We start from the raw sequence: 14,490 nt of genomic DNA, 5'->3' as shown, positions 1-14,490 counted from the left end.
TATACCTGCATCAGACTTCTCAGCTTGTTACTGCATCAGAGCCTCGCCCAAGCTCACTAATATAAACTGATCCAAATCCCAAAGTAAAAACTCTCTCTCTCACCACTCTTGCAGTTTCCCTCCCAGAAAGAAAACTATGTTACCACTTTCTTATATAAGATTCTAAAGATATTCTTTGCATATGCCAGGCAGTAAATCACTTTTCCTCTTCCTCTCTCTCTTTTTCTTCCTCTATATTCCTCGTTGTCTTTAAAAGAATCAAAGCATAACAACAAAAAGCACGTTTTGGACATTGTTTTTTTTCCTTATATCATAAAGATTATCTTGTAGCAGTACAATAGATCTTACTGACTGTATTGATTGTATTTTACATTTTATTATTCTCATTTTATGGATTTAAGAATTTATTTAATCTTTTATTTATAGGCATTTGAATTATTTCCAGTTTGATTATTACAAACAGTGCCACACCAAATATTCTTATATGTCCTTTACTTCATATTCATATTATATCTATCTGTAGTCAGAAATCCCAGAAGTGGAATTAGAACAAGGTCTGTTTAAAATTTTTGTGGATATTGCTAAATTTTTTCCCTAATATTTTCTTAATTTTCACTTCTCATCACATTAGTTGTAGGTGCTTATTTGCATTCAACCAAATTTGCATTCACTGCAAAGACAGTGTCATCACACGTTTTTTTAAATTAACCTTTTTATTTTGAGATAATTGTAGATGCACATGTAGCTTCAAGAAATAATAAAGGAACATTGTATATATACTTTACTTTGTTTCCAATAGTAACATCTTACAAACTACAGTACAATATAATAGCCAGGAAATTGATGGTGATACAGTCAAGATGTAAAATACTTTTCATCATTCAAAGATCCCTAATATTGTACTTTCATAACCACATCCCTTCCTTTCCACCCCCAATACCTTCTATCATGCCTGGAAACCACTAAAGTATGATTCCTTTATAGATGAAAAGTATTTAAAATCTATGTATTTTATAATCATTCTAAACTAATTGATTTTTTGGTGATATCTAGATACTTCTACTAACATATGAAGCCAAACAAGGGCTAAATCATGGTAGTGGTGGTAGAAGATATTGAGAAAGAGCATACTGTCTATGGTCAGTAGTTTGGAAAGACTACAGATGTATGCCTGCTGTGCAAGGGCACTGCAGTCCACACCAGCACCAACACACAGAATCAGTGATAACAAGGAAAACTGATGACAGCTTAGGAGCACAGGAGAAACAAAGCATATGTTTCCCCAAGACAGGGCTGGCTTCACAGACATGCAACCAGTGCAATTGTTCCAGGACCCACTCTTAGAAGATCCCATTTGGGTTTAATGCTCTGTGGCCCTGTGGTCATCATTCTGAATTTTTTTTTTTTTTGAGACAGTGTCTTACTCTGTCACTCATGCCATCATAGCTCACTGCACTCAAACTCCTGGGCTCAAGTGATCCTCCTGCCTCAGCCTCCCAAGTAGCTGGGACTATAGGTTGATGCCACCATGCCTGGTTAATTTTTTTTTTTTAATTTTTGGTCCTCAGCCTCCCAAGTGGCTGGGACTAAAGGTTGATGTCACCATGCCTGGTTAATTTTTTTTTTTTTTAATTTTTGGTAGAGATGGCCAGTCTCAAACTTCTGACCGTAAGTGATCCTGAAGCTTGCTGAGGCCGTCCAGAGTGCAAGGATTATAGGCATGAGCCACTGCATCTTTGAATCTGTGGTTTGTAAGTGAAGTCCAACGAGACAATGAGTCCAGCAAGGACTTCTAGCTTAGGCTCCCAGTGGTATGGACTCTTCCCACCTCCCTACCTCCTCAGGATGCGTTCTCAGACACCTGCCCCTCCAACCAGTGATCTGGTAGGTAGCAGACCTTAGCAAGCGTATAGGTGGCCAACATTGTGTGGTGGGGCCCCAGGAACCTGTGAGAGTCCCTAGATACCCTGTGAGTGACCCTGTGCCCAGGGCATCCCCTCAGCATCAGCGTCCATACCTACTTTTCTTTCTATTAATATTTCCAACTTTCTTAAACTTGGTTTGTGTTTGCCTGTTCTGGCCAGTTTAAGGCGTCTTCCAAGTGACCAGCCAGAATGATTTTACTTTATATTGTTATGATTCCATTTATGAGTTAAATATGCAAATATTTGCATTTAGAACTGGAATTTTATGATTTAAAGAGGAATATTTAAATTTATGATAATAATTAAACTGTTTGATTTTCCTATACCTAAAATGACTTTAAGTAGCATATGGAAAGAACCATGACATTTAGAGAGACTGCAGAAGAAAGGAAAACACTTCAAAATGTACCATTAATGATACTTTCTGTCCTGCTTTTTGAACAGAAGGACCTGCATTTTCATTTTGCCATAAAACCTGCATATTATGTACCCAGCCCTATCTCCAGGTCCTTGATAAATCCACAGGGTCCTGCCTGGATGGGAGGAAATGGAAATAAGGAAAGAACAGACCAGAAGATAAAATCTTGCCTTGAACCACTTTTGATAGCCACACAAGACAGCCATGAGACCACTATCTGGATCAGAAGTCCGAGGTTACATACACATGGCTCCCCTCCCTTGCAGTGATTTTCCACTGGCGTGCTGCAGCACACTGGTGTGCCATGAGAGGATCTCAGGTGTGCTGGGAAAAATTTGAAAGCTCATTAATAAAATTATTTTTGAAAGCAGTTCAAAGCCCAGTAAGTATATTCATTTTTTTAATCTTTTTAAAATCAACATAATTTAAGTGTGCTGTAGAAGTTTAATTATAGGTTCAAGTACGCCATGAGATTAAAAAGTTTTGAAAACAGGGTGATGCCTGTGGCTCAAAGGAGTAGGGCGCCGGCCCCATATGCTGGAGGTGGCAGGTTCAAATGGAAAAAAAAAAAAAAAATTTGGAAAACCGTTCTAGAGGCTGCCTACAATCCTTGGCTTGCGGCTCCTTCTTCCACATCCCCAACCAGTGATGTAGCATCTTCAGATTTCTCTTTTCCATCTTCACAGCTTCTTTTTCTCTTCCTCTTGAATCTTTATGCTTGTGATTACATTGGGCCCACCAGGGTAATCTAAGGTAACACTTTCATTTCAAAATCCTAAATTTAATCAATCTCCAAAATTCTTGTGCCATGTAAGCTAACATATTCATAAATTCTGGAGATTAATAGGCTAAGACCCAGACCCTGTCTCTATAAAAAATAGAAACATTATCTGGGCCTGGTGGTATACACTTGTTGTCCCAGCTACTCTGGAGGCAAGACAGAAAGATAACTTGAATTCAGGAATTTGAGTTTGCAATGAGCTATGATCAGACCTCTGCGTACTAACACTACGTGATGGAGCAAAACCCTGTCTCAAAAAAAAAAAAAAAAAATAGGCAAACCCACAAAAATTCTGGAGATTAAGACACAGACATCTTTTGAGGACTATTATTCAATGTACCACAAAATGGTGACACTCCCTGTTCTGCCTGTGAGTGAGGGACTGGCCATTTGCCCACACACTAAGTGCCTTGAGATTGCCCTGCTGGGAGAGAAGCTATGCCATTTACTCATTTTTCTTTTCTACTTTTACTGTTTGGCACAGCCATGTGTATGTTTATGTGTATTTCTAGTTGCTCTGGCTATGCCATTCCTCAGCTGCTACTGGTCAAGAAATCAGACAGGCAAGCTTCTTAGTTGCATGACTATAATAAATGTACATAGATGCTTAAATATAGGTGTAAAAGACATACCTGTCAGGTAAGAGGTTCACTTTGGTGCATGTGTAGCCTACTTAACAAAGAAAAATTCCTGAGCTACTATCACTAAGAGATGTTTAAAGCTATCCAAAATGGGCACCAAGACATTTTACTGGTAGGAAAATCTTTTATTTGAAAGTAAATTTTCCTTTCCAAATGAGTAGTATATTGGAAAAGGTGTGGGGTCAGATAAGGAAGAAATGGGTGAAGAGACCGTACTAAAAAGACGAATGACAAGGAACATATTTGGAGGCAAGAACTATAAACACAAATACTGTAACAGGAGTCATAAGGTTTTTATTAAAAAATAATAAATTTTTTATTCCCAGTAGAAAAAAAGGGATGCAATGTGTTAATATGCAAAAGAAAAATATTCATTTCTGAAAGTGTCAGTTTCTATAAAAGAGAATTCAAAATAATCAACAAGGAAAGAGTAAACAATCCCATTTATAAGTGGGTAAGAGACATGAACAAAACTTTCTTTAAAGAAGACGGATGAATGACCAACAAACACATGAAAAAGTACTCATCTTCCCTAATCATAGAAAAACCCAAATCAAAACAACCCTGAGATATCACCCAATTCTAGTGGAAATAGCCCACATCACAAAATCCTAAAGCTACAGATGCTGGCATTGATTTGGAGAGAAGGGGACACTTTTACACTATTGGTGAAATTGCAAACTAATACAGCCTCTATGGAAATAAGTCCAGAGAATCCTCAGAAAGCTTAAAGTCAACCTTGCATTTGATTCTGCAATCCTATTACTATCCAGAAGAAAAAAAAAGTCATTTTATCATAAGGACATTTGTACTAGAATGTTTATTGCAGCTCAATTCACAATTACCAAGATATGGAATCAACCCAAGTGCCCATCAACCCATGAATGGATTAATAAACTGTGGTGCATGTATACTATGGAATATCATTCAGCCATAATGAATATGGAAATTTCACCTCTTTTGTATTTTCCTGGAGGGAGTTGAAGCACAATCTTCTTAGTAAAGTATCACATGAATGGAAAAAAGAGTATCCAATGCACTCAGTATTAACATGAAACCAGTAGATAAACAACTGCATGCCCCCAGGAGAGATGAACACAGTTAACTTCAAACAATGGGGGAGGGAAAGTGGAAAGGAGAGAAGGGCTGGTGATTAGTAAGCTCTCACCCAAGGTGCACAATGTAAGGGTACACAGCACACCCATGGGTGAAGGAAGGGCTCAACTACAACATGAACTTTACCTAAGAAACACAATGTAATCATTTGTACCCTCATATTAATATGAAATTTAAAAGAGATAACATAAATAAATAAATGAATAAATTTTATTTCAAAGAAGAAAAATTGTTTTATTGGGGAATAAATTAAATCATGTTTGCTTTTATAGGGGAAAACATATTAACAGTAATTATTTGAACACTGCTATGGTTTGAATGTCCCCTCCAAATTCATGCTAAAATTTAATTGCTATTGTAAGCATAGTAAGAGGTGGGACTTTTAGAAGGGGATTAGATCATGAGGTCTCTGCTTTTATAAATGGATTATTGCCACCAGCCACATGGACAGCCAGCCTCCTTTTTCACTGTCTCAAGTGCACACACACTCCCACCTTTTGCATTTCTGCCATGGGACGACCCTTGACAGATGCTGACAATGCTGTTAAAATCCCTCATCTCCAGAATCATGAACCAAATAGATTTCAGTTTTTTGAAAATTACAGTCTGTAGTATTACTTTGTAGAAGCAGAAAACAGACTAAAACATACATTGAATTAGTTTTCAGTCATTTTACTATTTTATATCTGGATTTTTATATCACATCTTCACTTCCTAAGCTAATTGTTTCATTTATGTGTATTTTTCAGGTATCTAAATTATCTCACTGAGTAACATTTCATGAAGTCTTTGCATATCTGGGAATGCAAGAATAAACCTCAATGATCTCATGCATAAATTACAGCAAGGCTGAATATCAAATTTGTACCACTCAAAAGGTCTCCAAACTTCTTCAAAATCTCATTAAAAATGTCACTTACTAGTTTGCAGTCCAACTAACAGTATAAGAGTTAGTTTTTTCTCTCTATATATCCACTCTTGCATCTGTTGTTTAGACTTTATAATGTTAGCCATTCTTACTGGGGTTAGGTGACATCTCAATGTGGTTTTATTTGCATTTCCCTGATGATTAGAGACATTGAGTATTTTTTTTCATATGTTTGTTGGCCATCAGTGTATCTTCATTAGAAAGTTTTTATTGTTGTCTCTTTTGAACCGATGAATCTTTTCATCTTGTGTTTTTTGTTTGTCCTTATGTATGTGCAAGGTGGCAAAGAAATAACAGAGCTTTGCCAAAAAATCCTCTCAGTGTTATCAGCAACCTAAGGGTCGCTGACCCTGACCCCCTCATCTGTATCTACTGTCCTAAAGAGCAGGAAAGCATCCAGACCAAGTATAACTTTGGAGTGAGAGCCACAGGCCTCAACCCTTGTATGCTTCCTAAATCAAGGTCAATCTCTTTCACTCATATAGCCAACACGTGCATACAATACACACCCTTTTATCTTAGAATTCTGGTAGGGATTTCATCCACTTATTTATGAGATTTGTTTTCTTTTTGTGTATCATAAAACGGAGTTTACCATTCCCTTACCTCAATTGCTTATTCTGTACCCTTTCTGAAATCCAAATAGCACTCTTCCAGGATCCAGAGAGCTCTATTATATTTTCTTGAGCACTTCAATGGACATGAGTTAGAAAGAAGGTAACAATAAGGGTGATCAAATTATCATCCTAAAGGAAATCTCCAGGGTTGCTTGTACTAGAGAGGCCTGATAAGAAGTTAGATATCTTAAAGAGCTCTAAGTTCTAAGTCCTCTCCAACCAAATACCATTTGGCATAGGCCATCTTTCCAGATTGCTGGGAAGAGGTTATCTGTGCTGAATGAGCCTCGAAGATGGTGTGACTTGATCTCATTTTACTACTTTCCTCCAAGTTTTATTTTTGTGGCCCTCCATATGTGTTCATCCATCAGCTGCCTGCTACCAATTTCTTAACAACTAAAATAAAAGTTGTATTCTCTTGCTGACGTCCAAGCTGCTTATAAAAGATAGCAGTCTTTTGCATGCGCCCTTGTTTTATAATTAGTTCAGGGCTATGCACCATCATAATGTCACTGACTCCTGATTGTTGCTGTCATCATTTCGTAGTAGACCATTCTCGGTGTGGTGCAAGTCCTGTTTGATGTTTTTCTCGCTATTGAATCATCCTGTTATAAACAGGTATTTGGGCATCTCATCCTTCTTCTGCAATATCTACCTTTCCTTAAATCTAACTCAGCAAGATCTTTTAAGCAAAAGCCTTTTACTTTCTGTTTTCTTCTCTCCCTTAAGGAAATTATGAGTCAGACAGACTTGAACTTAGACACAGAGGTTGGCTAGAGTGGGTATATTTCATCTTCTAGAAAGAATAAGCTATAGAGACTGGGTGGGGAGGGGGAAGGATGAAGCCGATCGATTTCCAGTATTTGAAGCTATTTTTTATTTGTTTGTTTGTAGTTTGACATCATCTTTTAATTAGACATACAGCAGATTTTCAGGTGGTGAGACTTGCCCACCATCAAATACATATAAAAGAGCCTTCAAACTAAAATTAAAATGTTATTAAAGACAAAAGTGTGTTTGGTTTATCTGTGTTATCGTGCCCTGGCAAAACACTGCCAGATTCACTGAGTTTGCACACAAAGAGAGTTGGAAGGGAAAGAGGAAACAGGTTCGCCTAATGCCTTCTACATGCCAGACGTTAAGCATGCCCTCTTACTTCTTCATTGTCAGCTGACACGGGGAGGTTTTTCTTTATACAATTTGCAGATGAGGCCCACAGGGGTTAAGTAATTGTTCCAAGATCACAAACCGAGTAAGTGCCAGAGCCAGAGTCTGAATTGTGATGTCTTAATTCTGTGAGCCCGTATCCTGTCCTCTCAAACCTGCTTCATTACGTTACTGCCAAGATCAGCAAACTATGGCATCTGGGCCAAGTCCAGCTTGTTACCTGTTGTCCTAAACACATCTACACTCACACATTTGCATATTGTCTGTGGCTGCTTTTGTGCTGCAAAGGCAGAATGAGCAGTAGGGACAGAGATTGCATGACCCAGAAAGACTAACGGTTTGCCAGGTTTCTGCATTACTGCACTGTAGCATGGTCCAACACTTCTCAACCTTGAATTTGCATTTAAAACACTTAGAAATCTTGTTACAATTCGATTCTGATTCAGGAGGTGTGAGGTGGGGCCGGACATTCTGATGCCCATGTTACAGTTCCATGAATCATACTCTGAACAGATAGGATGTGGTCAGTAACAGAACAACCTGAACAGTACTGTCCACTTTTCTCTGAGATTTCCTGGGCTGAGAGCAGAAAAATACCACTTCTAGTCCCCTCCCAGGTGAAGTATGTCTTGATAACTGAGTTATCTTTGATGTAGAGCTCACACGACCTCTTTGTACAACCTCTTCATTCAGAGAGGATTTACAGTTTGCAGGAAAGAAGGCTGGGGCTGACCCTGCCACTGATCAGCTGTATGATCTTGAAAAAGCCAATGCAGTTCTGGTGTCTCTGGCCCAATGCGGATGCTAATCTTTCAGGTGTACACCTGTGGTTGTCAATCTTGGCTGTACATCAAGATTCCCCGGAGCTCTTTGAAACATTCCAAAGTCCACTCTCAGAAAATGTAATGTATTGGTCTAAGGCAGTTATTCTTATCCTTGTTTTCACATGAAAATTTTTTCAAAAATTCTGATGTCTAGGCCACACCCACACCAAATATAGGCAGTTCCTAGGTTACAAATAAGATAGGTTCTGTAGGTTTGTTCTTAAGTTGAAATAGGTACATTTACCTCTTACCTATAATACTGTGATAGCCTCTGTTCATAAGTGTGAATCGTACATCAGTTGGGTGCTTGCAACACAGGAACCATCTGTATGTCATAATCTCTGAGGGTAGGAGCCAGACATCAGTGTCTTAAAAATCTTTCCAAGTGATTCCAATATTCAGCCAAGATTTGGGAATTACTAATCTAGGGTGAAAGCTAGACATTCAAGATTGTGTTTGTTCTTGTTTAATTTCATGACATTTCTAATGTACCAAAAGTATTGAAGGGCACTGATCCATACTCTCATATGGTATCATAAGGAGCAGGAAAAATTATGTAGTGACCACAGGGAACATCTCAGTCCTGCGTGTCCCTCATGCTGTCTGAGGACAATATCACTCCTGTGATATTACTGCCAGGAAGGCACAACCTGAATGTACTCATGAGGAAGCATCAAGTAAACAGAAACTGAGAGGCATTACAAAAATACACAATGTACTGCACTTTCCAAAAATGTCAATGTCACTTATGAAAGGTGGAGAAAGACGGAGGAACAAGTCTGAATGAAAGGAGACTAAAAAGGCACGGCAGTAAAGGCAGCATATGGAACCTGCCCAGAAGAAAAATGGTGTCAAGAACATCACTAGAAAATCGGACCAAATTTGAATATGGACTGTGGGTTAGACAATAGATGTGTATAAATGTTAAATTTCTTGATATTGATAACTATACTAAAATTAGGCAAAAGAATGTTCTGTTATTAGGAAATATATACTATAAAAATTACAAGTAAAGGGGCATGATGTTTGCCACTTATTATCAGATGGTTCAGGGAAAATACTTACGTATATAGAAGGGAGATTACACAGTGAGTAATATAGCAAATGCTAAAGTGTCCACAAGTGGTGAACCCAGGTGAGGGCTGGGTGAGAACTCTTCACATTTTCCTGCTTCGGGCAAATACATCATGGTGAAAGTCTGAGAGCATGCTGTATCATTTTTGAAATTTTTCTGTACGTTTGGAATTACTTAAGAAACAAATATTAAAAAATATAAAATAAGGCTGGTTACAGCGGCTCACACTAAGAATCCCAGCACTTGGGGAGGCAGATGGATTGCCTGAGCTCAAGAGTTCGAGACCAGCTCAAGCAAAAGCAAGACCTTGTCTCTAAAAAATAGCCAGGTGGCTCCCTATGCAGGGGCCCTCAAACTTTTTAAACAGGGGGCCAGTTCACTGTCCCTCAGACCGTTGGAGGGCCGGACTGTGGGCCCTGGGACGAGTTGGCTGCTAAGCAGGACAGGCAGTGGGGGCAAAAACACCCAGCAGGCCAGATGAATGTCCTCGACTGGCCATATGTGGCCCTCAGGCCATAGTTTGAGGATACCTGCATAGTCTTAACTCCCTGGGGAGCTGAGGCAAGAGGATCACTTGAGCCCAAAGACTTTGAGGTTACTGTGAGGGATGATGCCACGGCACTCTACAAAGGGTGACTGAGACTCTGTCTCAAAAAATGTAGATATATATACAAAGTAAGCCTTTCTAAAAAAAAAAAAAAAAGAAACTGTTTGGAAATAGCCTCGCTGGGTGGTTATTAACTATGCAAGTGTAAGGCCTACAGGGGGAGAGTGACCCGTGACTCCGACCAGGTGTGGCTCAACATGCCTTTCTGGGTTATACATCTGGCTTGTGAATGACACTGGCCATCTTCTGCCATATGATCCAGGCGTGGGTTTGACAGCTGCAGCTCCATGAGCCACAATCGTGCAGGTGGAATAAGTGGTATCCTTTCAGCCCAGCACAGACTTAGGAAGCAGAGTGGGGACACAGTACTACCTCCTGTCACGGGAAGAACTGCCCTTGCTCACTCCAATTCTGCTACTTTACAAGAGCCTCGCTCAGAACCCTTCTTCCTTCCTGGGTTCAGGTGAGAGGGGTGCCTGGATGGATGCCATGTACAGAGTGGTGAAAGCATCATTGCTGGGACCCTTGGCATGGCACTCATAAGAACTGGAGGGTCTTTGTGTGGCTTCTCCACCTCTGTAGCCCCTGAAATGCAAATTTAAATTGTGTTATTAATAAAGTAACTTGTACCTGAGCTCCTTCATACAGTCCTCATTTTATCATTCTGGTTTTGAGAACTTGCTTCTCCCTCTCTGTTTGGTGATTTAGTCACAGCGTCAGGCTTGAAATACTCCTGCAGCTGGCTGGAGATTGGGCCCTCAGCTATAACCGTGGACAGTTTCTAGACACCTGACTCATAATGCCATCAGTGTTCCGGCCTCAAAACCTCATCCTGTTTGAATCTCATCCCCAGCCTCTGCCAGGTTTCTCATTTTTTGACTCCTTGCTTTGTCTTTCGCTTGTATCTACACACTAACTCCTTGGAAACTGGTCACTGCTGGAACTTCCCTAGCCATTTTCAGAGGAGGAGAATGAAGTACAGTATAATTAACTTGTGAGAGTCACATGACTTGTAGGTGAAGGAGTCAGGACTGCACTCACCTGCAGACTCCAGATCCGTGACCTTTCTACTATCTTATTAGAAATTTCCTCTTCTGCTTGCATTCAGAGGTATACTATTCAAGAAAAGTAATCAATGGCTTCTCTTCTAATTCACAAATTAGGGATCTAGAGCTGGACTGTGTTTGATAGTTACTAAGCCTGGAGGAACAGCTGCCAGGAGAGAGGGGTGAGGGTTGGGTGTGTTTTCTTCCCTCCACTGAAGATGATTATTCTTTGAAGTAGATAGAAAAGGTAGAGGTGTGATTCCAGAGAAAATGTAATTTCCCTATCACTACAGTATGAGATAATTTAAAAAGGGATATCCATAAAAGGTAGTACTGAAATTTTAAAGCAAGGTCTATTCTTCCAATACGTTTTTCTTTTCTCCAGTCTGGATACTGGGTTTAGTTGGAAGTAACTTATGTGTGGGCCACACAGGCACAGCTGAACTCGGGCTGCTGTTTTCAGGCTAACCCTGGCTTCAGCTGCCAGAAAGGTCTCTTCTAGCTTGTTTCACTTCACCGTCTGACTTCTGTTTCCAGACGTGAATGCTGAATTAACCTTTTCCAAACCTGTGCTAACCAAGTCATCCTTGGTTTCAGCAGCTTGAACTTGCTCTTCCACAGATGGTCTCCCTGCCTCCCCATAGTAAATCCTCATAGCCCCAGCGGGTCTGAACTTCACCTTCTGACTCCTCCCTGGGACGCCATCCTCATATTTTTCTTCTGAGATTGCCCACTCGCTTAACAAATGGTCACTCCTACGAGCACTCTTGTGGATAAAGATATTAAAGCCCAAGGACAGGATGTATTTTGGGCTGGAAATTGGACAGCCAGCAGGTGACAATGCTAAAACTAGAAGCTCAGGTCTTGACCCCTTGACCGTGCCTTTTCCCACTACTTGTGCCTTTGAACCAGTTTCAAAGGAGAGACAGTGCTGTGTCCTGACTTTGTAGTTAAAAAAATGTGGGTGAAAGCTCCGGCTCCATCACTTGAGGCTGGTTATGAGGATTAAAGGAGACAGCACATTCAAGTGCCCATAAATACAAAATTCCTCAATATATACCTGCCCTCTCCCTTTCCTCAAAAATGCCTCATCAACCTTTCTGTCTCTTTGGTAGCAATGAATCTCTGCAAAGACAAGCGGCCAGTCAGGGTCTTATGTATGCACATAGCTCAGGAGTCTGAGTGCTAGATTCATTTCCTAGAACTTTAAAAAGTAAATAAGAAAATTGCAACTATGCACACAGGGAAAGACATTTTTAAAAGCCATAAAGAGGTTTTAAAAGGTAGTGTTTCTCTTGCTTATTCAAAGTGAGTAATAGAACCCAAAATCCCTTCATCACATAGAAAAGGAAACAGTTAAAAGCCTTTCCTAACGCACAGTGCTAATTGACTTCAGCATCAAGATTAGACTCCATGTCTCCTTGTCTCTAGGCCATCACTTTTTAGGCACCTCATAGGCTAGGACATACAATTAGAGGAAAGCATTTGTATTTTAAGGAAATCAATTTACTTCAGAGATAACTAAATTGGGGGCATAATGAAGTCTTGTCTAATGGAATTTTATTATCATGCTTATCATGATTATTTATTTAACCCTCGGCATAAAGTTGGATATCTTTGCAAATTCTCTTGTCATTCCTTTATTCATTAATTTCCTGTGAGCCTTCATTAATTTATTGCTTTTCTTATTCAATACAACACCTTTTTTCTTAAGACTTGGAAGCAACAAGCATATTTCACAGTTGGTAGAAGCGAAAACTACCAACCCTGCCAGCTTAGTTGCTATGGTGATAAATGGTTTAAGTAAGTCTCATTTATTTGAAAATATATTTAGAAATAATTGATCCCCTTGAGAGCAAATTGTCCTGAATTCCCTTCATGGTAGTGCTTGATACGTTTCCTTCAGGGAACCAATAGCCTTTGAAGGAAAATTCTCCTAATCATGGTAGCTCAGTTGCTTATAGGTGAGTCTCCACATTTCTTGATTAAGTCTTAGACTAGCAGGATTTGTCCCAGGCTCAGCAAATACCCTTCTCGATTACATACTGCCAGGAATTAAGAGAAGTCTTGCCCGGTGGATGCTCTTCCTTGTAGTAATTATGGATTGGAATTTAATGTTAATTAGACAAAGTGTGATTAGAACAGGAATGCTAGGAGCCTGACAAGGGAGACTTTAGAGAGAAATATGGGCTAATCCTTTCTACTTGGCCAAGGGAGAGGGGACTAGGGCAGTTTGTATGTCCTGTACCCACCCTCCCATTCCACAGATAACCTTTGTTCTTTTGAGTTTTCTAAACCAGTGTATGCTAAGGTCCCCCACGCTCTTATTTAAAGAGGAATATTGTCCATTTGATGCTAGGGATAATAATTTGCTGGGGGCATTCTATGTTCTAAGACTCTACTTACAGCCATTATCATTTTTAATCTTACCATAAACCTATGCAGAAAATACTATTATTATGTTCATTTTACAGATGAGAAAACTAAGTTTCAGAATGGTTAAGTGACTCACCCAACATTGCAGGCACTGGGACTGGGACTCAAACATATGCCACTTGGTTGCCAGCGCCCTGCTCTGCCTTAACCTGGGCTTAGACGCTGAAAGCTGGTTTTCTTAATTCATTCTTTTCAGGGACGAGCAGACTCTTGAACTTCACCAGCTTAGGAAGAAAGATATCTATGTACAGTGAACAGAGTGGAAACTTAGAAGGCTTGAAGTTTTTAGGCTATTTCATGTAGGAAGATGTGGAACTGAGTTCAGCATGTGGCTCGACACTGGGCCATGTAACACAGCCTGCTCTTTCTTACCTCCTTTTTCCAAAGTCCCATTATCTCATTGCAGAGAAGAGAAAAGAATGTGCTCCTCCGGCATCATTCTGGCAGCATGGCATGGTGATTGAAATCTTGTCTTCTAGAGTCATGTTGAGGATATTTAAACCCCAGAACCACCAATTTTCACCGACTGGGTAAGACTTTTTTGTGCCTTCATGTCCCAGTTAAATAAACAGGGAGTGATAACACTGCTCAAGTCTGCCTTGAGGATTGAAGAGTGTGCCTAAAGCAATTAGAACGGGAAATCCATAAAGCAGGCACCTTTCCTGTATTGCCTCTGTATTTCCAGTATCAAGCACATGATTGTCATGTTGTCAATCAATAAATATATACTGAGTAAATACAAAAGTTTAAGACAGTACTATCTCTGTGTCCTTGACTTCCACATTTATGCTCTTCTTGGATCATTGTTCTTAGATATCTACTTGCTTATTTGATACCTGTGCTGAAATTATCATATCTGTTGCATATTTAGTATGTTCAAAATTAGACTTCTGATTTTTCTTTTTTTTT

Source organism: Otolemur garnettii, unplaced genomic scaffold (assembly GCF_000181295.1).
Source record: "Otolemur garnettii isolate 467f Iridium unplaced genomic scaffold, OtoGar3 scaffold00028, whole genome shotgun sequence".
Lineage (NCBI taxonomy): Eukaryota > Metazoa > Chordata > Mammalia > Primates > Galagidae > Otolemur > Otolemur garnettii.
Note: the sequence above shows the minus strand (reverse complement) of the source record.